General features: G+C 36.9%; 1 protein-coding gene across 3 annotated transcripts in view; it reads right to left on the bottom strand.

Moving 5' to 3' along the window:
* Positions 1-27,809, bottom strand: part of TAFA5 (TAFA chemokine like family member 5) — a 335,125-nt gene that overhangs the window by 130,402 nt on the left and 176,914 nt on the right. The window lies entirely within an intron of this gene.

The raw sequence follows: 27,809 nt of genomic DNA, 5'->3' as shown, positions 1-27,809 counted from the left end.
ATACAAGTAACACTTTGATCAGTGGAAAGACCTCAAGGACATTTGGTACAGCCATTTAAAGTTTCCTTTACATCTCTGTAGACAGGGGTTTTGTTATTGTATTCAGATATACAATTATAGATCTCAGTAAAGGACAAATTAAGTTAAATATTTTTGAAGGACAGTAAACCAGCATGTTATTTTTTTGTCAATAGGGAAGCCAATGAAAAGAGTCTTTCAGGACAATGTTTTGTAAGTGGGGCAATCTAAACTTAATCAGTTAATTACATGATTAGGCACTATACTTAATTTAGGTGGCCCAATTTTGTTGAGTACCTATAATTCTTAAGTCAAATGGAACACCTAGAACAGAAAGGTCTGAACCAACTTACTCCAAAAAAAATCTCTGTCTGAAGATTGAGGAATTACCTGCAGCCTAGGTGATGAGGGTTCAAAATATTGCTTCTCATCTAGTGGAACAAGGTTACAAAATGTATGTTAGACCACCAGTGTAGGACTAAAGTAACCACAGGGCTCTGACATAATATGCAGGTGAAGGAACGGGTGCTTATTTTAAAAATTCAGTAGTAACACCTTGATTGTTATAAAATAAACAAACAAACAAACAAACACCAAGGTCCCCAACCAGAAGCAGAACTGGACGCTTTACTCTGATCCATGTTTATGCAGAGTTAGAGTTGACGGAAACTGCAGACCAAATTTTGATCTCTAAGTCGAGACTTCTATTCATTTGCTCACTCTCTATTGGGCATATGTGGCAAGGGTTTGGTAGCAGGGTGCTGATGTGTTGGCCTCTCTGAGAAGAGCCCAGAAGCTGTCCCATATCAGATCAGAATCAGTTCCAGCCAGCTCCAAAAGGGTCCTGCTGCTGCCCAGAGCCGAGCCAATAAGAGAAGCTGGTCGGGCTTCTGTGAGAGCAGATTTAAGAAATGGAAAAACAAACAAACAAACAAACAAAACAAACAAAAACCAACAACTGTGCCACAGAAGTTGGGAGAGAGAGGAGTGAGAAACAGCTCTGTGGACACCAAGGTCAGTACAGAAGAAGGGCAGGAGGTGCTCCAGGCACACAGCAGAAGTTCCCCTGCAGCCTGTGGAGAGGGCCCTAGTGGAGCAGGCTGTCCCCCTGCAGCCCATGGGTCCCACATGGAGCAGATCTCCACGCTGCAGCCTGTGGAGGAGCCCCTGGTGGAGCAGGTGGATGTGGCCTGGAGGAGGCTACAGCCCATGCAGAGCCCCTGCAGGAGCAGGCCCCAGGCTGGAGCTGCAGCCCGTGGAGAGGAGCCCACGCAGGAGCAGAGGGCCTGGGGGGGACCCGTGCTGGAGCAGTTTGCTCCTGACAGATGGTCCCTGTGGTACAGAGCCATGTAGGAGCAGATCTTTTAATGCAGCTGCCTCTGGGAAGCCCATGCAGGATCAATTCAGGAAGGACGGTATTCCATGGGAGAGACCTCACGTGGAGCAGGGGCAGAGAGTGCAGATGAAGTAGTGGCAGGTGACAAAGCATTATGGACTAACTGCAACCCCCATTATCTGTTCCCCTGTGCCACTTAGGGGGGGGAAGTAAAAGAGGCTAGATGGGGGGTAGGGAGGTGGGGGGTGAGAAGATGTTTTTAATTTGCTTTTAGTTTCTTGCTCCTCTAGTCTGTTATAATACACAATAAATTATATTCAACTCCCTAGGCTAAGTCTTTTTTGCCCATGATGGTAATTGGTGAGTGATCTCCATGTCCTCATCTCAACCTTTAACACCTTTTTAATTGTATTTTCTGCCTCTCTTCCTTTGAGCATGGGGAGTGAGAACGCAGTATGGTGGAGTTCAGCTGCTCGGCAGTGTGGAACCACCACACATATACACTGGTATCTAGTGCTTTTTGAAGTGCCTTTAGGTTGCCTGCCTCCAGCTGGTGAATCAAAGAAGCACAGATCTCCTGGAAGTCTGAAACCATAACTGACAGCCTTGGGTTGACGTTTTTGACATTATAGGACATCTCAGATGTGTTCCACAACTCTCATGAGGCAGTCCTTTGTCTTAGAGAGTTATTCAGTCCTTTGAGTCTAGAGAGTCTGAGCAAATATAGACATTTATTTTAAAGCTGAATGTCTCTGTAGACTTGTTGACTTTACAGACCAGGCATTGAGATACCAAACTTTAGGTAGGTTTATCAAAACACTAAACATGACAAAATGTAGGTTCCTTGGTAGATTTATCATGAAATTATCCTTACCACAAAATGGTTGCAAAAAATCAATAAATGAGCTTGTTTCAAAAAGCTGAAAAATCTGCCTTCTGGTTTGTAATTCTGTGGTTGGCAAACACTGTTAGAGCCAGTGGAGAAACTAATATTAGGGAGATTTTTTCTTTATGGTGTTTCTCACAAACTGTTAATGAGAAGATACTCTCAGAAAAGTCTGTTTAGGATTTGCGATTTCTAACTAAAGAAAAATATGCCAGTCCTGAAATTCTATTTTTTATATCATTTTAGATTATTTTGCACTGTGTTACACTGTGAGCATATGTATAATTAATGTGGCAGCAACAAATCCAAACATATGGATTTGTATGTTTTATGTTGGTCTTTGTTAAAAGGATAACAATCTGTGCAAACATGAACAAACCCTGTTGCCCTTCACTCTTCCCTCCCTCTGGGATTAGCATTGTACTACCTGTAAAGACAGACAGTTTACTAAGATTTTTGATGTTTAAATTTACAGACATCTAAGCAAATGTTATAATTTTGGAGTAAAGTTTTATTTACACATGACCTTTTACTGTTTTGTGGTCAGTTAATTGAGAAATAGATGTCTGACTTAAGTTCAGATAAAACATTACTAGAACAAAATTGACTTCTTCAAATAAATCCCTGTATTTTATATACAGCTTAAAAAGAGGTATCTAATTGGGTCTATATCAATTCAAGAAATAACAATTCATTGCATTCCTAATCTGTTGTTTGGACATGGATTATCTCAAATTTAAGATAAATTTGTGAGGCATTTAGGCCCCATAATACCATCACAAAAGTGATAATGTTTTATCAAGTCCATAAATGACAACAACACAATCTGTATTGGGTAGTACCAAAGATCTGGGTAAAAGCCACCTTTAAAAAGAAGATGAAAAACAGAAAAAGCAAAACAATGACAAATAAACACAAACACAAGCAGGTAGCACATTGTTTTTGGCTATGCAGTTTTCATGTGCAAAGCCCACTCTGGGGCTCAAATGTGTTGGCAGTTAGAGCAGAGATGCACCCAAGCAAATTATAGCTTTGCTGAGGACAAGAAAAGGGGGGAAAGCACCATGTGTTTAAAATTAGAAACTCTTCTCAAAGCTGATGATTACAGTTAAATATAAATGAGGGAATCCAGCCCATGACTGTCAAACAGAAACATCTCTATAGCCCTAAGGGCATTTCTTAAAATCTTATGAGTTCTAGCCTTCTGAACTAGAGAAGAAAGGTGATCAGTCACGCATCCCACAATAATATAGGAAAAAAAATACTTAATAAGAGTCTTAAGATATTTGACCCAAAAGATTTGATATAATGCTCTTTATATACTATAAAATTATCTTGCTTGACTTCATCACAAGTCCCTGAGGAGTTATTGCATAGTCACTGCTACTCTGTTTTGTTAACTGCCCATTTTTTCCTTAAATGAACCTTGTTTAAGCTGCCTACTCATTTCAGCTTTCATAAAGGTCACTCATGATTTTGAAAGCGTGGATGAAATACAAAAATACTGGTATTCTTTGTCTGGCTTTTATGATTTACTCATTTCCCTGTTTGCTTGTTCCTTTCATTCTCTTTACTCCTCCTCTTTTCCCTTTCGGCTCATACTCATTTTGTGCATGGATGCCTGAGGAGAAGAAAAAAAAAAAAAAAAAAAAAGCTTCATATGCTTTTTCTCTTTTAACAAGTTAATGAAGAAATAATAGTCCAGGATGAAGCCATATTAGAAGCACACAGTCTATTTCTTTATCTGACGTATACAAGCAGCCTTTTTCCTAATCAACAGCAAGGTATCTATCTAGAAATTCTACAAATTATACTTTTTTATTCAATGGATAATCATTCAGTCAAGATGAAATGCATCTCAGCCAAGAAAGGAGCTAAAATCTATCAGTCTTAAGCGATCTGAAAAAAAAAAAAAAAAAAAAAAAAAAAAACCTAGAACAAAAGTCAGGAAGCATATAGACTTGTTTCTTTTCTTATTTGCATTTTTTCCTCTGGTAATACATTATGCCAGTATAAATGGGTTCATGACCAATGCTCACGATTCATATTTATTCTTCTAAAAACCTACAGGAAATCACTCAAGCTATTGCTCTTGCAACTAAAACATCTGCACTGTCATGGATTTATTTCATATTATAGACTTAATTAGCTCATATGTGCATAAAATCTGAAGATGAAAAACGTCTTTCCTAATTCAAGGAGGCAGGGTTTCAATGTCTCAAATCCTATTTATTTTCCTTTCAGAGACAGTAGAACATATAAAAAATCTGGGGCTACATGAAGGACTATGTATATTAGAACTTAGGGTCCCTACAAGTAGGATTTCATGCCATGAAGTAATGATAAAATCTCCTTTGTGCAATTATTCACTTCAAGGAATTTTCACTTGAGGAGAGAAACTGAAAAATGGTTTAAAAATACAGTGGATATTTTAAGTGCTTCTACCAACTCTGGAAGCACATTATTTTATTTAGAGTTATATATTTTTGTTGTTGGTGTGGTTTTTTTTTGTTTGTTTTGTTTCTGAAGAGTGGACTCCAAAAGAAGCAGGGGAAGTATTTCATACAACATATGTTGGTGCATGTTCTGAAAGTCAAGAAACTGAAAAGGGGCTTTTATTTTCTCAGATGTTTTGCAGTTACAATAATCTTATGTGATCTCTAGCTATTTATTTTTTAAGCAGCAATGATTTTTGAAGCCATCACTGACCCTTTAAAATTGGTAAAAGGTTTCCATTTGTTTCCAGATTTTAATGACTTCCAAAATGTCAACTTTAGTTTAAACGGTCAAAGCTCCTTTTCAGCCCCAAAGTAATTCAAACAAAAATCAGAAAAATCCTCCTGAAACTCACTAATTTGACATGCCCAGACACAGTTGTTGGGATGGGTAGGGACACATGAGTAGTGTAGCTTTATATCAAAGAAGCTACCATATCACATTATGTGCAGGTTGCTCCACATCATATCTCCCTCAAACCCTTAGTCTCAGCCTGTCTGATAGGAGACACTGTCCTGTTTTAAAAACATATCCACAATGCATCTACCTTTTATCTTTTTTTTTTTTTTTTCCCTCAGAAAACAAAAAAAAATATATACCAAAATCAACAAGAGACTGCAACTTGATCCTTTGCTTGGCTGACAGGGGAAGAACTGATTTCACCCATCAGCAAGATGGGAATGCAGGAAATGAAAAATATAATACAAAAATAAAATAGACACTGACTGAAATTTTACATCTGGACATGCTCAGTGATGATCTGCTAGGATTTTGGCAGAGCATAATGAAGAACCATCTTCTTTGTGACCTCACTGCACATTTTTCCTGCCCAGCTTGGCAGGCACATCTGCTCCCGGAACAATTTGCATGAGGCAAATTTTAATTGAGTCACTGAAACACATAGACATAGTCTGGAAAAAAATAAAAAATAGAACCCTGCTTTTCCACCAGAAAATGAGAAAAATCCAAGGGTTAGGAAAGTAATAACTGGTCCAGTAATAATAAAGTATTTCCAATTTCTGCTGTTTTGTATATTTCAAAGCTAAATCCCTTCATCTTTCCTTTTCTAAATTAATCTTTTTCTTTCCCACTGCAAAAATATTTCATTATAGCATACACTGACATGTTTCTTTTTGTATTAGCCTGCCCTTCTAAAGTCGATGAATCTTGGTAATCAAGTTATCCAAGAAGTTCACCCAAACGAACCACTCATCTCAGTAAAATCAAAACCCAGTTAAGGATGACTAAATGCTAAAATTAAACAAAACAATTTCAATTTCAGTTTAATTTGAAAATAACAAAGGAAATACCAATATATGAAAAAAAAATACATTAGATAATTGTTCAGCTAACATTTTATTTAAATCCAAATGCTGACACTGAAGTTCCTGCTGAAGTCTTTACTTGCACATGCTGCATTTCCTACATAAAAGTGAAAGCTGCTGACTCTTAAGTCCTGATCCTGTACACTATTTTAGGTGCACATATGTATATGTATATGTATATATACATACACACAGAATAAACACTGCCCATTAACTGCATAATCCCTGAGTTTTCACAGCACTGTAAGTGATCAGCACTATCTTGAGATGACAAGCAGGTAGCCACATACAGTTCCTGAGCAATTCACATCTGGTTACCATGCTGGGACTGCAGCATGTGGGCAGTCTGTTGACATGAAGATTTGTTGGTAATGCAAATTCTGTGTCAGAGAAAGTAAAACAGCCAGGCTTTGAGAGCAGAATTGCAGCCAATCTTCTCTGGTAGTGAGCTGCACACCTTGCCCAACCCTGTTCCACAGCAGAGCAAATACAGGGAGCGTTAGGGTAGCAGACATTAGGAGTGGACATAGGTAGGAGCATTAGGAGCCTACCTGTGAGCCCATTCAGAATAAACCCTCAAAGGAGCCCTGCTAAACACACACTATCATTTGGCTCTTGCCCAAATGAAGATGTTGAATGTGGTTCATGCAGCCACTGAAGGCTAGCTAGCTAAATCCACCCTGTAGCTGAGCTGGTTGACGTCAAACAGTGGTCCAAAGCTTGGGGAGATCCCTAGCCAGTTCTGCTGACTTACAGAGTCTGCCTGAGTTCAGGTGACCTGCTATTTGCCCTCGCAACAAAAGACACCAGTACCTTTCTAGGAAGGATTTTAGGCAAGCTTTCCAGTCAAATACCTCAAAAGCAAATACAGTACACAAAAGTGGAGACACCAGACATGGCCGATAGGTCTCATACAAGTTTCAAGGAGAGGTATACTCAGCTTTGAGGTAGATGCAGTGTATCTATGTCTTTGTCATGAGCCTCTGTCCCCCTGATGACATTACATGTATGTATAGACCATAAGGGCACACATTTTCTTAAGCAAACACTTGTTAGAAGTCCCTTACTGAGGACAGAGAACACCCAGTATGTTTCTGAATAGACCATACCTCTTTTAAAGAGGAAAAGGAAGTTAGCTTGCTTAACTGATACATTTAGATAGCATCAGCATTCTATTAATGGTAGAACAATTTCTTTAATAATGAACATATTTCTCACTGGATGTACACAGAGTTTGTTTAACATGAAAATGTAAGCAGGAAAGCAAAAACTCAGCAATACATTCCAGGAATGGGATAGGAGAAAAAATGTAATTGTGAAATAGTGCTGAATTAATACTGCCATATGAGTTTCCATTTTTGGTCTTTCTAATTTCATTTAAACATTGCTTGAGTTTTATCAGAGTACTGAAATGGTTCAATAAAATGTCTTTATGTTTTGTGTACGATATTTTTTTTCCATGCATATCTATACAATTTATCCATAAACTGCAATTATACACCTAAAAAAAGGAGCTGCCTATTTTTCATCTTGTTTTATTTAAGTATTCTGACAATTCATTGAAAATATTGCAATGTGCACTATGGTTTTCATGCAATACTGCCTGCAGACCCATTAGGAATAGGAAATTGAGTCAAGAAAGCATGCAGGTATACACAGTGTTTTCTAAATACAGAGATCAGGCCAAAAGCCAGCACACTGTAAAATGGGAAAGCATCCAAAAGAGAGCTTTATGCTGTTCTCAGGCATAAATATTTATCAACCAGTGCAAGGGAATGTGACATTCCTCTGCAAGCAAAGAATTTGCTCAGAAAGCATTCCAGAAGAGACAGGAGGGGATGGAGAAACGAAGAAAGGAAAAATAAAAGACCAAAAAAAACCCAACCTGTTGCCTTTATGATGTCAAGCTGGGTTATAGCACAGAGTCCCAACTAAGAAGCTGAACTAATCACTGTTACTTTTGTTGTAAGGGAGAATGAAGCCTCTTCCAGAACACCAGCCATCTCCATTACTTGCCAGCCACTGACTGAAGCACAACCAAAATGGCAAAAGACCATTACACCACTTGAAAGCTCAAGATAATTTACAAGTTGATGCATGTGCTAAACGAAAACAAGCAGGCTGTGAACATGCACCACACTCATCTCATTAAAGCATTACACACCTTTTCTAGCTTTCATTTACTTTCCTCTCAGAGAAACACAATCAGCTTGCTTAGTTTCCTAATGAGTATAATAGACAATCATGTAAAGTAGAGTATTGCTTGGCAAAAATACAGCGGAGAACTGCAGGCAGTCTATTAGATGTAAACTTGCTTAATTCTTTAATTATGTGTCTTTGATCAAAAGCAGCTCACTTGGAAAGAGTTTTTAAAAAGCAAGTAATGAGCACTCACCTTTCATGTACAGCCATTGACTGTTAGGCCAACCCAATATAACTGTGGTATCACCTGATTGTATGTCAAGCACACCACTAAAAATTGAGATAATAAATGTTACTTACAGCTATTAAAGCTTTTCTTTTTTGGAAGACACAGGCCTGTAAGAGCTGTTCTGCACTTTTAGCTTTTCTTTCCATCTCTGTCAAGAATCTCAGTGAATTTTTAAAGAGATAATTGAGGCCATTTATCATTTTTTCTCTGCTTTGTCCTCAACCCTTTCCTTTCCTCATTAACCTCAAAAATCTCTATTGAAGATCTCTTTCCTATTACTTCCAACACCTTACTGTTCCTTGGACTTCATCTTCTGACAACCCTTAATCTAGACACAATCTCTTCCAGCCTCTCCTACCTGGTACCTATTTATCACACACGGCTACTTCCTTCTCATCTCCTTCCTACCTCAAACAAAACATGTCTTCAAACATTTTATTTTTTTTTCTTTTCTGTTCAGGTTTGGAACCTGAACCTCCTCAAGCTCAGCTATTCCCAAACTAAGGCCATGATCCCAATGGGGACTATGAAAGGCACACAAGAGTTGGAAACAAAAAAGAAAAAAAAAAAAAAAAAAACAAAAAAGAAAAAAAAAAGTTAATTGTTATTTGCTACCTAGTTTTTACAATCACACTAAATTATTCACCTGGAAATGGTGTGAAAACTAGAAAAGCTTCAGGAACGTGGGCTATAACTTCGAATCACAGAATCATTTAGGTTGAAAAAGACCCACAAGATCAAGCCAAACCATCACCTAACACTACCAACTTCACCACTAAACTATGTCCCTAAACACTAAATCCACACATCTCTTAAACACCTCCAAGGAACCAATCTTTCCATGAAGAAATTCTTTCTGACATCTGATCTAAACCTCCATGGCACAACTTGAGGCTGTTTCCTTATGTCCTAACATTTGTCACCTAAAAAAAGAGACCAACAGCCACCTCACCACAACTTTCATTCAGGTAGTTGTAGAGAGTGATGAGGATTCTGCTCAGCCTCCTTTTCCCAAGACTAAATAATTCGAGTTCCCTCAGATGCTTCTCATATATCTTGTTTTCTAGTCCCTTCACCAGCTTTGTGGCTCTTTAAATACATTCCAGCAACTCAGTATACTTCTTGAAATGAGAGGCCCAAAGCTAACAAGGTACTTGAGGTGCAATCTCTCCAGTGCTGAGTACAGAGGGACAGTCTTTTCCCTGGTCCTGCTGGCCACACTATTTCTGATGCAGGCCAGAATGCCATTGGCCTTCCCGGCAACCAGCTCATGCTCAGCCAGCTGCTGACCAGCACCCCCTGGTTCTTTTCTGCTGGGCTCTCTTCCCTGAGCCTACATCACTACACTGGGTTGTTGCAACCCAAGTGCAGGACCCAGCAGTTAGCCTTGTTGGGTGCCATGTGATTAGACATGGTCCATTTATCTAGCTTATCCAGATCCCTCTGCAAAGCCTTCCTATCCTCAAGCAGTTCAATGCTCCCATCCAACTTGGTGTTATCTAAGAATTTAATTTGATCCCCTCATCAAGATCGCTGGTAAAAATGTTAAACCAAACTGGCCCTAACACTTAGTCATGGGGAACACCACTTGTGAACTTCTATCCTACGTGTTCTATCCTACATCCAGTTACGTAAAATCTTCTGGCACACAGGTGAGGAATACTGATTTTCAGTCATAGCAGTCATAGCAAATTTAATGCAAATCAAGAGGGATTTTTTATGCCTCAATCTGATGGAGGCCGCTTACTTGGGTAGCATTGTGAGCATATCATTTTGAAGATATTACTTTCTTTTGTTGGATTTGTTTCTGTTTGATCTGGTTTATGTTCCTAAGGGGACAGGAGTCTCAGGCTCATGCCTAATAGTGGGTTTAGCTTCTATAAAGTAGCTTCTACCATCTTTCACCAGCCAGTGCTCCAGTCTACATTGTCAGGGACTAGCAGTGAAGTCAGAAGTCACACAACTAAAGTAGAGAAATGACCATCAAGTGGCTTTGATCCTAGTCTGAAAAAATTGATGGCCAGTAGGGTCTACAGAAAAGTAAAATCCCTTTTCAAAGAAGAAAAAATGGAACTTAAATCAAATTACCTAGATATTTTGAATAAAGGATCTGAACGATTTAAGTGCATTTCTACTAACACATGTGGCCATGAATAAATTTACTAGATATTCATTTTTCTTGCTATTTCTCCTTTATATTAAAGTATCAGCAATCGTATGACTGATATCAAAGTCAGGACTGATTCACACTGCCTACAGCAAGCTAGCTTCCTTAGGGAATAAAAACAATAAAAAAGCAGCTAGGAGACTGAAATTTGGGGGAAGCTTAAGTACAAGAATGAATAGCAGTGGGCTGTGCAGCATTCCTGCAGCTAACCACACATAAGGAGAATCTGTAGGTTCTGATGCATGGTCCTTTACAGAAAGAAACCTCTATTCTTCTCCTGCAAGTGTATCTTATACACAGCAGCCTGTCAGAATATTAGGCATCACAACTTGAATTTCCTCTAACTGACCTTTAATGTATTTTTTTTTTTCTATAAATGACAAAAAAGTAAAGTTACAAAACACTTTGAAGTATTAGATTCAACCCAACACTTATCTAAATACTCCTGGTCTACAAAACAGTGTGATTTGCCTCTATGGTCAGGTCTGTGTTGTAAGGTTTCTATAGGAAAGAGAATATACTGGAAAGAAAGTTCCTGGTATGCCTTTCTTCTCCATACAGCAAGCCAGTCAGATTACTGTTTAAAAATAATAATAAAAAAGATTCCTTTAAAGATTTTTATGAGGGCTTACCAAAATGAGACTCAACTAAGAAAAATAAATAAATAAATAAATATATGTACACTTCTGAAAGCCTGTTTTAACTCCAAGTGTTCATTTATTGAAATTCTATAGTCCAGAGTCTGTTCCAGTTCACAGAAATAACAGACCATATCATTATATTGTTTCTATTTGCAGTTTCTCCTCTATTTCAAACATGATGAGCCAATTCTCTGATACCCTTATCAGAACACATGTAAACCAACATCATGTTTTGCCACAACCCACCTCAAAATTGTCTTTTTGTTCAAACAGAAATATAAAATTACTAGAATATCATCAATTTAAATGCAATTTTTTCCCATCCATAAAAATATGATCTTGTTCTGTTTTTTCAAGATATATTTTTTTGGACAATGTTCAGCAACGTCTCCAAGACATTAGTGGTTTCTGACTGTGGTGGCTGTTCATCATGTAATTTACATTAATGATAATTTGCAGAAAAAGAAACAGAGGATTTTATACAAGATGAAAATGTTTCAAATATTATTCTAATTCAAATTCCACTTGCTTTTCAAAATCACAAATTACATAATTAAAAAACAGTCCAAGTGCAAGTACCAATAAAGAAAGATTAAATGTTAAAGAATGAGACTGATAAGAGTAAGAATTGCAATTATGACATGCACTGTACAATTGTGTTCCAACGTAAACAAACATCTATTTATTTATTTTATGACTATGAATTAATAGTATTCAAATGTGGAAGACTTCACTTCCATATCATTTCCAGTTGCCTCTAACTAGAGTCTCTAGGAAATGGATCCTGTTTTATTTATTTTGAAATCATAAAATCACCACAGCTCTCCTGCCTGCTTAGTCACATACACCTTCTTCAGAAAAAAATGGCTAAACAGAGTAAAATGCTAGCTGCCTGTAGCAAAGTGAAGCAAGTAGTTTTCACCAAATGAACAATGAGATTCCATTCCATCTCGATCTGGACTGACATACCTATGCTGTTCAATCAGTGGCATGTGCAAATCTACTGAAGGCAGTTGGAACAGCAAAGAGCTCCTAATATAAATGAAAGGCCTGGGTATGACACTGAAGACACTCTCATTTTTTTTTTTTATTTTTTAAATAAGATGCAAAATATAGTTTGTCTCTTCAGAGTCCAAACTAAGTTTACAGGGATAATAGCTAAGGGAAAATGGTTCCAATGGTAGTCTAAGCCTAAGTCTAAGTCTAAGTAGTCTAAGCACTTTTGATTATACAGTCCTCAAAGATATTATGCAATTATAATTGTATTTCAAGTTCACAGTAAAAAATAACACAGGAAAACGGCGATCTTTCTATTCTAAAATATGACTGTAAAAATACCAGTGTGAGATTACAGAGTGACTGCTCAAAATGGAAGTAAACATCAATGTTTCTGCATTTTCTTTGAGTCACTAAAGTAACCCAGAAATCTAATTTTCTAGTGTCTTAGCAGCTTTACAGAAGCAGTGCTACCCCATGATTTTTCTCACTTCGTGATTTACTCATCTGTTGATTTCTGCACGACTTCCTCTCTTCTGCAGTGCTGTTTTTGTTTCATTCTACACATTAGGGTTAAAAAAGAAAACTTAAAAGCCCAGAGCCCAGTGTAATTCAGCTAGCTATCTCCTCTCACAAAGTTAACTTGCACATGTAGGAATAAATAAATAATAATAATAATAATATACAAGTAAGCATACACTTCTGTCAACTTACAAATGTGTTCGTGAAGTACAGCAGGGAGATGCACTAACCTACTGGCATGTTTTGTCTCCATTGTGGAAAGATCACCTCCAGCTTTGTCTTCATTGCTCATACTAGAAAGTTTTGCTAGCACATTCATTCAGTCCTCTGCACTGAAACCCTGTGGCAGCCTCTCTGATTTCATGTATTTCATTGATTCATTTCACTCCTAAATAAGGAGCATGGTCAACAAGTTTCCTCTGTCAGGAATGGTGAGAGAACATTTCTCCCATGTAAAGTAAGCCAGTACAAAACAGAATTTCTCATTGGAGGTTCGTATTTCTCCCTGTTGAAGACAAAGGGCTTGATATTTAAACTACTGATGTCTAAAGAAACTAAGATCATAACTCCTGGGCCTTGGAAAAGCACCTGAAGTCAGGTGGGATCAACCTTGTTCCTAAACACTGCTGGCACACTGAAAAGGCAGCCCTGGCCTGGATGGTCATCCCATGAAATTTCACAAAGATTGTCAATTAATTTGAAAGTGTTAATAGTGATATAAGATATCTTAAGTCTTTTAGTTCTTCTGAAATGCTTCCAATACAACCTATTCTTTACAGTAGACTTTAGAGAAAAAAAAAAAAAAAAGTTTAGAGGAAGGAAGAAAATAGAATACATACATCTGCTTGTCCCTGGCTCTTACAGGATTCCATAACCAAATATTATTATTTTTTTTAATTATTTTTCCCTCACTCCCCTCTTTTTCCACTGACTTGCTCATTGACCACTAGCAGGGACATGGATATAAATTACTAGAAAAGAAAAACCTTCATTCATCAATTATATGAGAAAGGTGTGGGAAAACAGCTTACAGAATGGTAGAGAAGAAGAGATAAGCTTCCTTTCTTTGAGTAAAGGCATAAATACTTCATTTCTCTCTGCTTTCACTTCTTTTTTTTTTTCTTTTTTTTTTTTTTCACTTCTTTTAATTCCTGTATATGAATCAGTAAATATTCTCATGTCCTAACTTTACATTGCAATGTAATGGCTATAAAGTCATAACCTAATAGTCAGAACAAAAGACTGAGAATATGGGTTTTGTTCCCCTTCGTGATCCAAATAAGCTGTCTGAACTTATTAGTCTTTTATATTTTCTATGCCACTGTTTCCATGTCTGCATAATATGGATAATAGCACTTTCTCATAAGGTTACTGGAAAGTTTAATTCATTAATGTGTGTAAAGTACTGAGCAATTCTTAGAATGGCACTGAAGAAATGCAAAATATTATTAAATTGTCAGTTATTTTCCTATAAAATTAGATCCTTTTGTCTAAGTAAAATTAATCAGTATGACAAGAAGATTGAAAACTTCTAAGTGTAACATAAAAGACTGCTTGTAATGATGAGGTTGTCAACTGACACCATGTACTGCAGAAACTGTGATTCAAACAGACTGTAGCATGCCAACAAAGCATTATTTTGGCTAGCTTAGCTCTTATTTATTTGTATTCCAGTGTTACTATCATGCCAAAAAAGAAAAAAAAAAACAGTCCAAGAGACAAAGAAAAAAATGCACCCCTGAGAAATCTTTACCAGTCTGACAGATAAAAATACATAGCTTCACTGCTAAAATTTGGTTGAATATTACAGGAGTTAAACTTCAGAGTTCTTCAACAGATATTCAAAACTATTAAAGCACAAGTTTCAAGGAACTGCACCCAGAGACATGAACTCTCAGAATTACAGAAGTTTATTAAAGAGACATTTGATACCTGTAAAAGAAGGCTACGGTTTTATCTCACGGGAGTTCTGGCAAAAAGTGTGCCTATGTGTTATAATAAGGAATGACTATAAGACATGCAGCACACTGGGAATAAGCAGAAAGTCGACAAGGATGATGAAGGGCAGATTTTGACAAGGTCTTTTTTAGTCAGGCTTAGTTCCTTATTACAGAAAGTATGTTTGAAGAAGGTAGGTTGTGGGCCAGATGCTAACATTAATTAATAATCCAGATATGCAGAAAAAGTACCACGTGTTCTTTTAACCACCTCAGTTTAGATATGGAGCCATGGCAGAAACTCAGTATGCCTCCTACTTTCATAATCCCTAGATGTGATCACAGAAGTTTGGCAACACCACTTCTTCCTTAGTGAATTGTACAGTGAATTGTACTGAGGGAGAGGCTAGTGTGTGAATTAGTTAAAATTCCTCTCACCCCGTCTCTTACCTTCAAGGGAGCAATGACCAGATGTTACCTTTAACATAGATGTATTGCCACTGAGCCTCAGCCACTGTTTGATTCTCCAGCTCCCATAGCAACTGCTATTAAGTGTTAATAATATGATTAGGAGAAAAGAAAACCACTTGAATGACTAAAAAGTGACAGAAATAATTTGCACCAACTCTGATAAGCATACATATCTTTACACCTGGTGTTCTAGAAAATCCAACTGAAAACACTGTTGATGACATGAAGACAAAAGGAAAGAAGTACATCAAATAATGCATGATGGAATAAATATTTTCTATTTGCTGCAAGGTAGCGCTCTGCTAGATAGCAGAGTGACGAGTGTGCCTAAAAAAGTATAGATCGACTGATAGATAAGAGAACTGAAAGACTCGCAAACCAAGTGATCCTATCTACAAGCAAAGTATTGGAATTCCTGTATAAAATGTTCAAGCTGGGATATTTTATGATCCTACTAAAAAGGAGAAACAGTGACAGCACAAGGAAAATAATACATTGTTGCAAAACAAAATTCAAGACTGTAACTCGGCTGAGGTCTGCTGATCCCACAAAGCACAAAAACACAACTCAAACAACTCCTGAATGACAATGAACGACTGAATTCCAGCCTCAGTATTTCAGCTGAAATCAGGATGCAACATAAACCAGCAGAACAAGACTCTTAAATCTGTTTCTTTCAGTCTGCAGGTGAAAAATGTCAAAAAGCCAAAATGGCAGCAGCTACCATTTGTGAATTTTAAACAGATAATTAAATGAAAGAAAGGTTCCTGTACACAGGCAGGAGTTTTAAAAGGTTAATGAAGGTATAATAAAGATGGAGATCTGACTATAAATGCAATAGTGACTTGGAAAAACAAATCTTAATGATGGGCAGAAAAGAAAGCTGATTAAAACCACTTCTGTTGAACTCTCGCCTTCCCCCTTCCAATGCACTTTTTCTTGTCATTTATTGAAAATATTTACATACATAAGATATACATACATATAAAATTGGATTCTAAATACAGAGAGACATATCTAGAGATATTTTTCACCACAAAAGATCACTCAGCTGAAAACTCAGGCAGAATGTAGATATTTTTCAAAGACAGTCATGCAGGATCGGAAGCTGTGATTGTCTCTCATGAACCATTCTGAGTCACTAAGGCCGCTAATAGCATATATGCATGTTTATCCCCACCTCAAAAAAAAAAAAAAAAAAAAAAAAAAAAAACAGTTTTTATTTCAGCTGTTTACTTCACCTTGACAAGTGTCTGCCCCAAGCTGAAAGTTTATGAAGCTTTCAGCGTCTGTTTTATCTTCTCTTGATATTTTGAAATTATCTGAATGTATAGATGGCAAAAAGACTTCCACATTACTATTTTCATTATACTTTATATATTACTTTTCCAGTCAGGCAACTAGTGTGATAGGGGAGGAGGTAAACACAAACTTCTCACTGACTTTCAGTTTGCAGGAGATAGATATCCTGTTTTTCTCTATCCTCAGGTTTACCTGGAACACTGCATTCAGCTCTGGGGCCCCCAGCATAAGAAAGACATGGGTGTATTAGAATGAGTCCAGAGAGGGCCAAAAGATGATGAAGGGGCTGGAACACCTATCCTATGAAGACAGGCTGAGGGAGTTGCAGTTGTTCTGCCTGGAGAAGAGAAGACTCTGAGGAGACTTTATAGCAGCCCTCTAGTACCTAAAGGGGGCCTACAGGAAAGCTGGGGAGGGACTCTTTGTCAGGGGGTATAGTGATAGGACAAGGAATAATGGCTTTAAACTAAAAGAGATTTAGATTAGATGTAATGAGGAAATTCTTTACTGTGAGCATGGTGAGGCACTGGCACGTGTTGCCCAGAGACATGGATGCCCCATCCCTGGAGGTGTTCAAGGCCATGTTGAACTTTGGGCTTTGAGTAATCTGGTCTAGTGGGAAGTGTGGAGGAACTATGGCAGAGGTATTGGAACTAGATGATCTTTAAGGTTCCTTCCAACTCAAACCATTCTATGATTCTAAGATATTTGTTAGATAGCAAAGACACTTGTTTGCCCATAGTAAGATTTACAAAAGGTGTAACAGTGTTTGGGTTAACACAATAGGTACTAGGAACTGTATCTTTGGACAAACACCATCTTAGGGAATACTTTTCATTCTTCAGAGCTCTTGAATAAATAAATATAACATTTTGTCATTCTGTGACAGTGTCAGGTTATCCCTAAATTTCTCTTTTTTCATGAAAATATTTATACGAGAAAGTACATCCCATCTCCTACACATGGAGTATCTCAAAAGATCCAGTCTCTAAGGTTTTCTCTAAGTGTCTAAAAATTTTACATTGGATTTCATGCTTAGAAGAATTCATTTAAAATACTTTAAATTGCAGTCTCTGTGAATTACAGTCACACAAAATGACAAAAAATGCAGATGTATTTGATTGTACAAAACCTGTTTATGGCATTACTGCTTTCCCTAAGGCTCTATCTTACAAAGCATGCTTTGAAAGATTGAAAGCTATTTTGAATCTAAGTACTACAGTGTCTTTTTATAGACTGTAACAAGTATTTATCCTGTATATTGTATACTGCTGTAATAATGTGCTGAATTATGTAAATAGTAGTTGCTTAAATCCACCTTCTTCTCTCCATGGAAGATAACCTAGTGATATTCCCTGAAAAGGAAAGAAATGTAAGACGCTTCAAAAATATTTTTAATAACAGAGTGGCCAAAGCATAGGGTTTACATGAAAGATCCTCTGGCACCATAACTAAGTGGCACTATCTCAGAGGATCTGAAAGACCTAAAATTTACGTTTAATGTTATAAGTCTTTCCATCAACACAAAGAGATATAACTCAGCAAGACCTGCCTAGAATTAATGGATTGGGCCCAGAAGCTGAAAGGTGTGTGGCACAGACAGGTGAATTTAAGACTATTTTGTATAACTGACTCTTTTTTAAGAGTATTTTGTTACCTAGTTGGTCTCCAAAATAGGCTAGAAAGAACTCAAGCTGCTAACATTTATATCTCCTCCCAGAAGCAACAGAGACTGTCTCCAAACACCAGCAGTAATGTCTCCTTTTCCTAACTGTGGCTCCTCATCACAAGATAGGAAAGCATTAGTGTAAAAAAGAAAAAACAAAACAAAAAAACACAACAACAAAACAAACAAACAAAACAAAACAAAACAAAATAAAACAAAAAACCATAAGAGTTGTCCTAACCTTCTGAATACTTTCTGTGTGGGAGGAATTTAATATGTAGTAGGTTAGCATACATTGCACGAGGGTGCAGAGTGTCCTTAATAACTTTCAGAATTGGCAAGCATATTCTCACTGATTTCATAATTGCTGACAGTTGTCAGTTGGCTGGGACCACGTTACAGTATGATTGGAATTGAGAGCAAGTGAAGTAGGGAAACTGTTTAAAAAGGGAAAAGGAAAAGAAAGTGCTGTGGCATCAAATGTGAAAAAAAAAAAAATCAGTTCAAAAAGCAGCATCCCAATGCTAGTGATGGTACTAATAGTGGCATAAGCTATAACGCAGCACCCTTGCAATATCTGGCTGTGGAAGAAAACGGGCAGTCACCAAAGCAGTATCCAAGTCAACCAAGCAGCATACAGTGTGCATACATAATTTATATACAAATAGGAGAGTGAGCTTGTTATGGTGTGCAAACAGAAGCCCTAGCTTGAAGTTTTGGTAACTCAGTAGGCCAGAAGAAGCTACTGGACGTGACATGAGAAACTGTTGGATAAAGAACCACAAGAAGCTGACCAAAGTTACACAGTGGTGTGTGGAATGCTGGGATGTCACGCGTGGTAAAGGGGGAAGTAAGAAACTTGTAAGTAAGAAACTTGTGAGAAATGGCTAAACTGCACAAACGTTGGAGAGGAGCACTAGGGACCTTAAGTCCCCTTGCACGGGAGAGCCATGCAAGGCCATATCAAATAACCACAGGTAATGCCCTAAAGGCCAAGATTACCTAGGCAATTATATTGTAAATACCAAGTTTGGCTATGGGGGTAGGGAAGGAGGTCTGAGGCCAGTAACTGTGAGGGACAGGAATCGGAGTCTGGTCCTTGGATAGACCACATGTGTGTGGTCATCTACCAATTCGTGTGTGTGCATGCATGTGTCCGTGTCACTGTGTGACCACCAGCAAGCTCTTGTTCTTGTAACTGAATGGGAGAAGCAAGACTGAGCTGTCTGTGCTGTTTGTGAGTGAGTGCAGTGGGTGATCATGGGGGTGCCAGTGAGGACACAGCTTGCTTTGTTGATGCACGTGGCTCATTGTGCCTCACAGAGTGTCTGTCCATGCTCCTGTGGAATACATGTCAGCATTGCCACTGGCTGGACCTGCAAGTAGGAATGGTAGCAGAAGGGAGGAGAAATCACTTGGGCTGTAAAGTGTGCTGGATTAAGTTTGCCATAACAGAGTTTATCTCCAGAAGTCCTCTGTTCTCACTTAAAAACTGCGGGTTTTACACTTGGAGATGGAGAACCTGTGGTGATACAAGAAAATTAAAAATCTAACTGGAAGTTGAAAGAGTTAAAGAAATTAATAGAATCTGGCTAGCAGGGTAAGATATATGAGTTCTGTCTAGCTATGAAAATATAAACTTTTCTTTCTCTCTCTCACCTGCCCCATCATATATATCTCATACCTGCCCCATATGTATATACATATATACATGTTCATGTGTGTATATAGGTAGATATATCAAGAGGTATGTAGATAAATGTTAAAGACAATATTGGTACCAACGACATTTTTGTTCACCTTGAACTTCTTGCTTACACTTTACAGAGAGGACGATGTACTTTGGGAAAGGACAAAAACTTCCTGTTACAGGTGTCACTGAATGTACCACACTTATGTGTAAGGTGTGTATTTTTAGATAAATAGATAAAAATAATAATTTGTATTTGTTTGAAGGTTGTTTTGTTGTGTTTTGTTTTGCTTTGTTTTGATGAATCATTACTTACTCATATAGGCAGGAAGGGCAAGAACAACCTGAACAGATCCACAGCCATCCTTCTCCTAGTTTTTGACACTGTTTTCAAACACATCACTGAAAATAAGAGTAATTTAATGGTGATAATGCATTTTTAACAAATCCAGATCCAAATCCAAATCAAAAATGATGACACCAGCTTTCATCTCAATGATGGCTTATCAATAGCACAACCCTGTCACGAGAACATCCAGGGAAATTTACTGATATCAGCATGCCAAAATAATTAGTGCATTATTATTTACTTCGTGCATCCATGCTCTTATTTCTGTTTTTGCCTATGTGAGTACATAGAAATAGCACTGTTATACCCCATAAAACCAGTCAGGAATTATATTTGTACAATTCATAGTGTCATTTTACATGAGAATCAAGTAAGTAAGCACCTTGGATGGATGTCATGAGTGTCATTCTGCCTACTACAAAAGAAATCAGAGGATGGAATCCACGGAAACAACTTTCTTCAGAGCTTATATATCACAGCACATAGTGGCCACTCTGTGGGTAGAGCTGTCACAGCTGGATGCCCAATTAGAGACCTCCGAGGCCTATAACTGTAATTTTTAACTTCGTTTCAAATGCCTGTGGGATCTCTGCATCATCTTTGCTTTGCTTTCTTTGCCACAGCCTTTTCATGGAAATTGATATTACACTGCATAACCAATTTAATGAGATGAATATAAACAAATGGCACATGTGTAGGGGCATTGAAGAATTACTGTTTTTTTTTTCTTCTCATAGTATTAATTTCAGATGTGCCTCTTAAACAGTGAAAAAAAAATAAAAACATACCATTTAAAATTTAAAACTGTCTTTATAGTAATGATAATGGAATAAAATAGAAGCTGTGAACTTTAATACTACTGTACAAATGTACAGTAATGAAAAAGTACAGCAATAGTCTCCAATACTACTGTACTCTAATACTACTGTATAAACTTCAAACCTAATTTCTCCATTTTGCAGATGCTAGCAGATAAGAGCCTATCAGAGCACAAAACAGCACTTGTGGGGGTGACAGTAAAAAAATCTGTCAATCAAGACACCACCATGCTGCTATAGTCAACATTAAATCCAAATGCTGGATGCTTCACAGTGCTCTAAATAATAAAGCACAAAATAAGTCAAGATCAATAATAATAATAATAATAATAATAATAATAATAATAATAATAATAATAATAATAATAAATGTTTGCTTGTTATCTCTATTGGCCAGAATTTCAGCTGGCATATTTCGGTACATTTCACTGACCTCAGCATAGGTATGCTGAGTTATACTACCCACTTCTTTGTAGATGTCATTCACAATTTCTTTCTCCTCAGGTATATATGATACTAAAGCTGCATGAACTATGAAATTACACATACACACATATCAAAAGTATCCTATCTTCAGAATACAATTGTTAAAACTAGAAGTGTAGAGACAGTCAAGATGATTGTATTCAGAATATATAATTTGAAACCAAAACTCTGACTGTGAAATTGGTTTGATCTGTAGACAAATGTCAGCTCTGTGCCCTATTAAAATTGCAACTGTTTTAAAAGGACATATCAGTGAGTCCTGAAATGTTGAATAAATGTTAATTGGAAGTCAAAGAAAATATCATGAGTAAAATAAAATGTACAAAGAAAAACCACTTTCTATATGTAACTTAATATCAGCTGGATCACAAAATAAAATAAAATAAAATAAAAAATAAAATAAAATCAGTACCAGATAGTCAGATTCCATCTTAAAATAAGACAAGATGGATACTGCAGCACAGTTCAATTTTACTGAGCATAATCCTGATTTTGTTTTTTCTTTCAAATAGCTATAGTGAAAATATACTACTTTTCAAGGTTTAGTTGCATGATTGCATTGATTGTTAAACAAATTATTAGCTATCCTACATATGCTTAGAAATGTAAAAATGAATCACTATACCATAGTACATCCATGAAAAGCACTAAGGATTTGTATAATCTAATTAGAATGAGGATAAACAATTTGTAATGTTCCACCTTTTTATTATTCATCCAAGACTTAGTATTATGAATGCTTTTTTTTTTTTTTTTTTTTTTTGTATTTCAATCATTATTCTTTAGTACACTTGTACAGTTTGGCAGCAACAATTTAAAAATGAAGACAGAAGAGGGATTTGATTTTTATTTTTAATTATGGAAATGCAATCTTCTTCACATCTACTTTCAAAATGATGACTAGAGGCTATTTATTTAAGTGAATGGTGAACACTATGCGGAGCGACTAATCACAGTACTGCAGGTACTGTATAACTTATCAAATTATACTAAAGGGATAGTAGTTCATATAAATGTAGTCTTTTCTTTTTGTAAACAATTATATATAATACTATGGGGGAAAAACAGCAGAACATTGTACTATTTATCTTACTTATAAGTAAAGACCACATTTTATTAGAGTGTAGTTGTCACATCTTGTGAGAAAGCCATCATGGATTTTATGGGTACGCTCTTTTAAATCCTGTTATAAGAATTTGGTGTCTTGGAAAAATATTGTAAAATATGGTAATTATGATAATGAAATCAAACCCAATAATTTAAATTGACATAGTATATTACCAATGTCAACAACCTCATTCAATCTAAAAAAAAAATAAAAAAAAAATTGTAATATTGCTGATCAGAAAAAAAAAAAAAAAAAAAAAGCTCTAAGGTCAAATGATACCTAGAAATGTTTTCATAGAATATTCTAACAAATAAACTGATATCATCTCTTCTATGAGAAAACTGTACATAAAAGCTTAGTTTGATATGAGTCAGTGAAAATTTTCACATTGCCACAGCTATTTGATTTTCAGCTTTTTATTTTATTTATTTATTTGGTTGAAAAGTATATTCGCATCTCCATTTCAAATTTCTGTGAAAAGCATATTCACATTTCCATTTCTGCTAATCTGACACTTTGAAATCAAAATGCTACTGAATTTTTCCCCTCTTGTTCTCTTGGAGAAGATTTGATAAGCCCCTTCTGAATTTTTTAACAACAACAAAAAACAGCCCTCTTACCATTCATTTATCTTCAATATATTAGCACATCTGGAGACTCATCCATGAGAAAGAATATAATATCTATTAAATTGTAATCCTTGGCTCACTACATATACAGATCTAATTCCTCTACTCTCCAGTGGAGCTTCAGTTTTAGCCTTGAAATATAACCAATCAACTACAACAGAGTCAGTCAATCAATGTCATAACAGCAGAGAACTACATTTATTCTTCACTGATGGAGGGAAAAAACAAAAACAAAAACAAAACCCTTTCCATATCTTTCCATTCTTCTTAGTTGCCTCATTAGATAGATCTTACTTGATAGATGAAAAGCTTCGTTCCCCCAATGTTTTACAACAACAAAAGTTTTTTGGGTTTGCTTGTTTATTAAATATTGATAATAACCATAATCCTAGCTATCATGGAGTATATGCATATGGAAAAACAACAACAACAGCAACAAAATACTAACAAACCAAAAGCAGAAAAAAAAAAAAAAAAAAAAAATTTATGAGGAGTTACAAAAAGTCTTCTCTTCAGACAGTAATAATAGGATCCTCTGACAGTTTTCTGTATATTACTTGAGTACAACACACTTGCTGAACAATCTCTTAAAGCTGGGTAACAACAAACAGAAGAAAATAGGCAATCAGCTATATGCTTTAGGCTGTTAACTGCAAAATCTTCTGCTGGGGGGCTAATCTATTTTCCCACCCAAAGGAGAGAAGACCTCTTCTTCTCTCAAGAAGGGGGGGTAGGGTGGGGGTGGGAAACAGCGGGGTGGTCTTCTGAACCACCCTTTGAAGAAGTCTACCTTTAGCTATTAGCTATACAGAAGGTCTATTTTCTTTTCACAGAAGGCCTTACACTACTTGTAGCAGAAGATAACATACATTTGTGCATGAACAGGAGAGGAATTAGCCCAGCGGAGTTTCACAAGAATATAAAAATATGAGAAAGATCTTGTTAATGTAGCTAATTAGTACAGATTGCAGTTCTATGTGTAAATGAAATGCCATACAACTGGTCTTCATACTATGCCCAAGGTTTAAGTTTTTATTACATTTTTATTTATATGTTTTATGTCTACATACAGAGCATCAGAGATAATTTGAGACTATATATATTGAAATGCAGATTCCAATTTAGAGATCTTGAAAGCCTAGCTTTTATCATTTCTACAGGTCATTTTGTTTTCTCATACTAGGAAACTAATACAAAACAGCTGTTCACATGGTCAGATGATTACTAAGTACCTTCTAACACAATATAAAAATATTCTCCAGAAGCTAGGCTTTTCAATGACAGATTTGGTTGAGTGCTATACAGAGGATTTCTGTAATGAGAAGTAGCATAGCCAGGAGAAAAGATTCTTCATAGAATGTCTCCAAATTGAGAGTGAAAGCTCTTCGAGAGAGCGAAGAACAATTTTTAGTATGTAACACAGGACTTTATATTGTCCTTCAGTGGTTGCCATTTGTATATGTGATCAGCATGATGAATTTAAACTTATATTTCTCAGTACAATGTACATGTACAACTTGTACAATGGTACAAGTTTGAAAAATAAATATGAAATTATTTGTCACTAAATATATAATAAATTTAAATAATTAAAAAAAAATCTTTGAACATGCCTATCTGAGGCATTCTATACTACCTTCTTTTCCACCATCATTCCAACTTCATCTGTCATTATTCTGAATCCAAAATAATCCTTATTTAATGGGATGATCCTGGTTTGTTTTAATTTTTAGCTCTCCCAACCTGCTATGCTTCATGTAGTACATCATCTCTTCATATCAGTCTGTAGTCTACAGTCATGTATTTCTCACACCATTTCTTCACCTTTGTTTTTGTTTGACTCATTGTCTATACTGCTGCACATTTATGGGGCCAGATAAATCAGAATCTTTTGGGGCCGATGGACTATCAAGGTTCAGTCACCTATTGCTATTATTTATCCCTTCTTATACATTGATATGGCAGTTATGGAATAGCACCGTTTTCTTATTTCCCAGAAGGGCAATGCAACAAAGGGGACAAAATATACCCTGTGCAACTTCAGACATTCATCTCTTCTAAAAGTGTCTGTCTAAAACAGTTCAGATGAACCAAGTCTAGTAGTGCCTATTTCTCTTCAATGAACAGAGGGAGTTAAGGATGATTAGCTGAGATGCAGTAATCTGAAGTTAAGGGAGATGAATCCAAGTCCACCTGTCCAAGGTGACCCAGGAAGTCTGAAAAGACTTCTGAAAGAACATCCTAAAAGTACCATGATGGAATAAATTTGTCAGACTAAGGAGAAAGATTTAATGTTGTAGTAGTGTTCTCAGGACCTGAAAGAAAGCTTTCAGTTTATGGATGTCATAATTCAGGAAACAAAAAAATCACTGTCTTCAGAATGACATTTGATATAAACTGCCATCATCTTACAAATTTTAGTTATGGTTTATGTCATTAATTCAAATTCTTTAAAATCATCAGGTACTTGGGAAGGAATTGCTTAAAAAATATTTTAGAAGGTTTTTAAAGTCAAATTTAGAGATTTGATATCTTCCCTTCATCTAGACCCCTTTATTTTAAAGGTAAACAAAACAAAGCAGTCAAATGATCACTATGTGAATATTTGTTTTGTGTTGTACAAGAAGTGCTATTGAAATAACTGGGCTATTTGAAGGCTCAGATCTAACTTGTACAGCAATAAAGAACATCTGTTACATGGAACAACACTTTCTGTTGACTCATGTATTTACATTTTATGCAAAAATAGTGTGTACTAGAAAATCCATATTAAGAACCGCTACTGTTTTTACTGACATTTTTGATGTCTCTTACATTCCATGAGCTAGTACTTTGAAAATGAGTTGAGCAGTGCATATCAAAGCACCAAACAATGGATGAAAAAGAGGTATGGCTAAGCAGTGAACAAAATAAGATCGTTTCTCCTCTCATTCATTTGTGTTGCTTTCACACTATTTTTTGTAGTACATGCTGTCACTCTGAGTTAAAAATATGATTTCTATTAGTTATAAGGATTTACCTCTCTGAAATGCCTGCAGAACAATGCACACAACTCAGGAATTAGAGGTTCATGTGTGGTTGCAAGGCCACAATCTCATAGACGTTACAGAGACATGGTGGGATAGCTCATATGACTGGAAGGCTATCATGGATGTCTATGTGCTTCTTCGGAAAGACAGGCCAGACAGGCAAGGTGGTGGGGGTGCTCTTTATGTGATAGAGCAAGTGAAATGTATCAAGCTCTGCCTAGGGGTGGATGAAGAGTGAATTGAAAACTTATGGGTAAAGATTAAGGGACGGGTGGGTGTTTACTACAGGCCACCTGATCAGGAAAAGGAAGTCTTCTACAGCTGCATGTAGCCTTTCAATCGCAGGACCTGGTACTCATGTAGGACTTCAATCACCCTGATGTCTGCAGAAAGGACAACACAGATAGTCACAGTCTAGGAGGTTCTTGCAGTGCATTGATGGCAACTTTTTGACACAGGTGGTCAAAGAACCAATGAGGAGAAGTGTGCTACTGGACCTTGTACTAACAAACAAAGAAGGACTAATTAGAGATGTGAAATCTGGGGGCAGCCTTGACTGTAGTGACCATGAGATGGTGGGATTCAGGATCCTGAAGGGAGGAAGCAGGAGAATAAGTAGGACTGTAACCCTGGACTTCAGGAGAGCAAACTTTGGCTTCTTCAGGGACCTACCTCAAGGAATCCAAGGAGTTGGGGACCTAGAAGACAGGGGGGTCTAACATAGCTGGTTATTATTCAAGTATCACTTCTTCCAAGCTCAAGGATACAGAGAATGCAAAGTTGCAGAATGGCTTCTTTGCTTCGGTCTTTACTGCTAAGGCCAGCCCTCAGGAATCCCAGACCCAGGAGATGAGAGAGAAAGTCTGGAGAAAGGAAGACTTTCTCTTGGTTGAGGAGGATTGGGCTAGAGATCATTTAGGCAAACTTAACACCCACAGATTCATGGGTCCTGAGGGGATGCACCCATGAGTGCTGAGGGAGCTGGCAGATGTTATTACTAGGCTACTCTCCATCATCTTTTGGAAGGTCATAGTTCCTTAGTCCATACTAATAGGAAAGGCTGAGACAGCAGGTCCTGTTTAGCCTGAGGAAGAGAAGACTGAGAGGGGAGCTTATCAATGTATATAGATATCTTAAGAGAGGATGGCAAGACAATGGGGCCAGACTGTTTTCAGTGTTGCCCATCAATAGGGTCAGAAGCAACAGGCACAGACTGAAACACAGGAAGTTCCATCTGAACATTATGAAAAACTTAGCTGTGAGGGAGACATAGTGCTGAAACAGGTTGCCCAGAGAGTTTGTGGAGTCTCCTTCTCTGAAGGTATCCAAAACCTGCCTGGATGTGATTTTGTGCAACATGCTCTAGGTGTCCTTACTTGAACTGGGAACTTGGACTAGATGATCTCCAGAGGTCCCTCTCAACCTCAGTCACTCTGTGATAAGGTTGAACTATTTGGCAACACAGAATAATTTTGAATCACAGTTTTTAGTAATTAGTTCTTAGTT

The sequence above is a fragment of the Aythya fuligula genome, chromosome 1 (assembly GCF_009819795.1).
Source record: "Aythya fuligula isolate bAytFul2 chromosome 1, bAytFul2.pri, whole genome shotgun sequence".
Classification (NCBI taxonomy): domain Eukaryota; kingdom Metazoa; phylum Chordata; class Aves; order Anseriformes; family Anatidae; genus Aythya; species Aythya fuligula.
The sequence above is the reverse complement of the archived record's forward strand: the minus strand, read 5'-3'. Positions and strand labels throughout refer to the sequence as shown.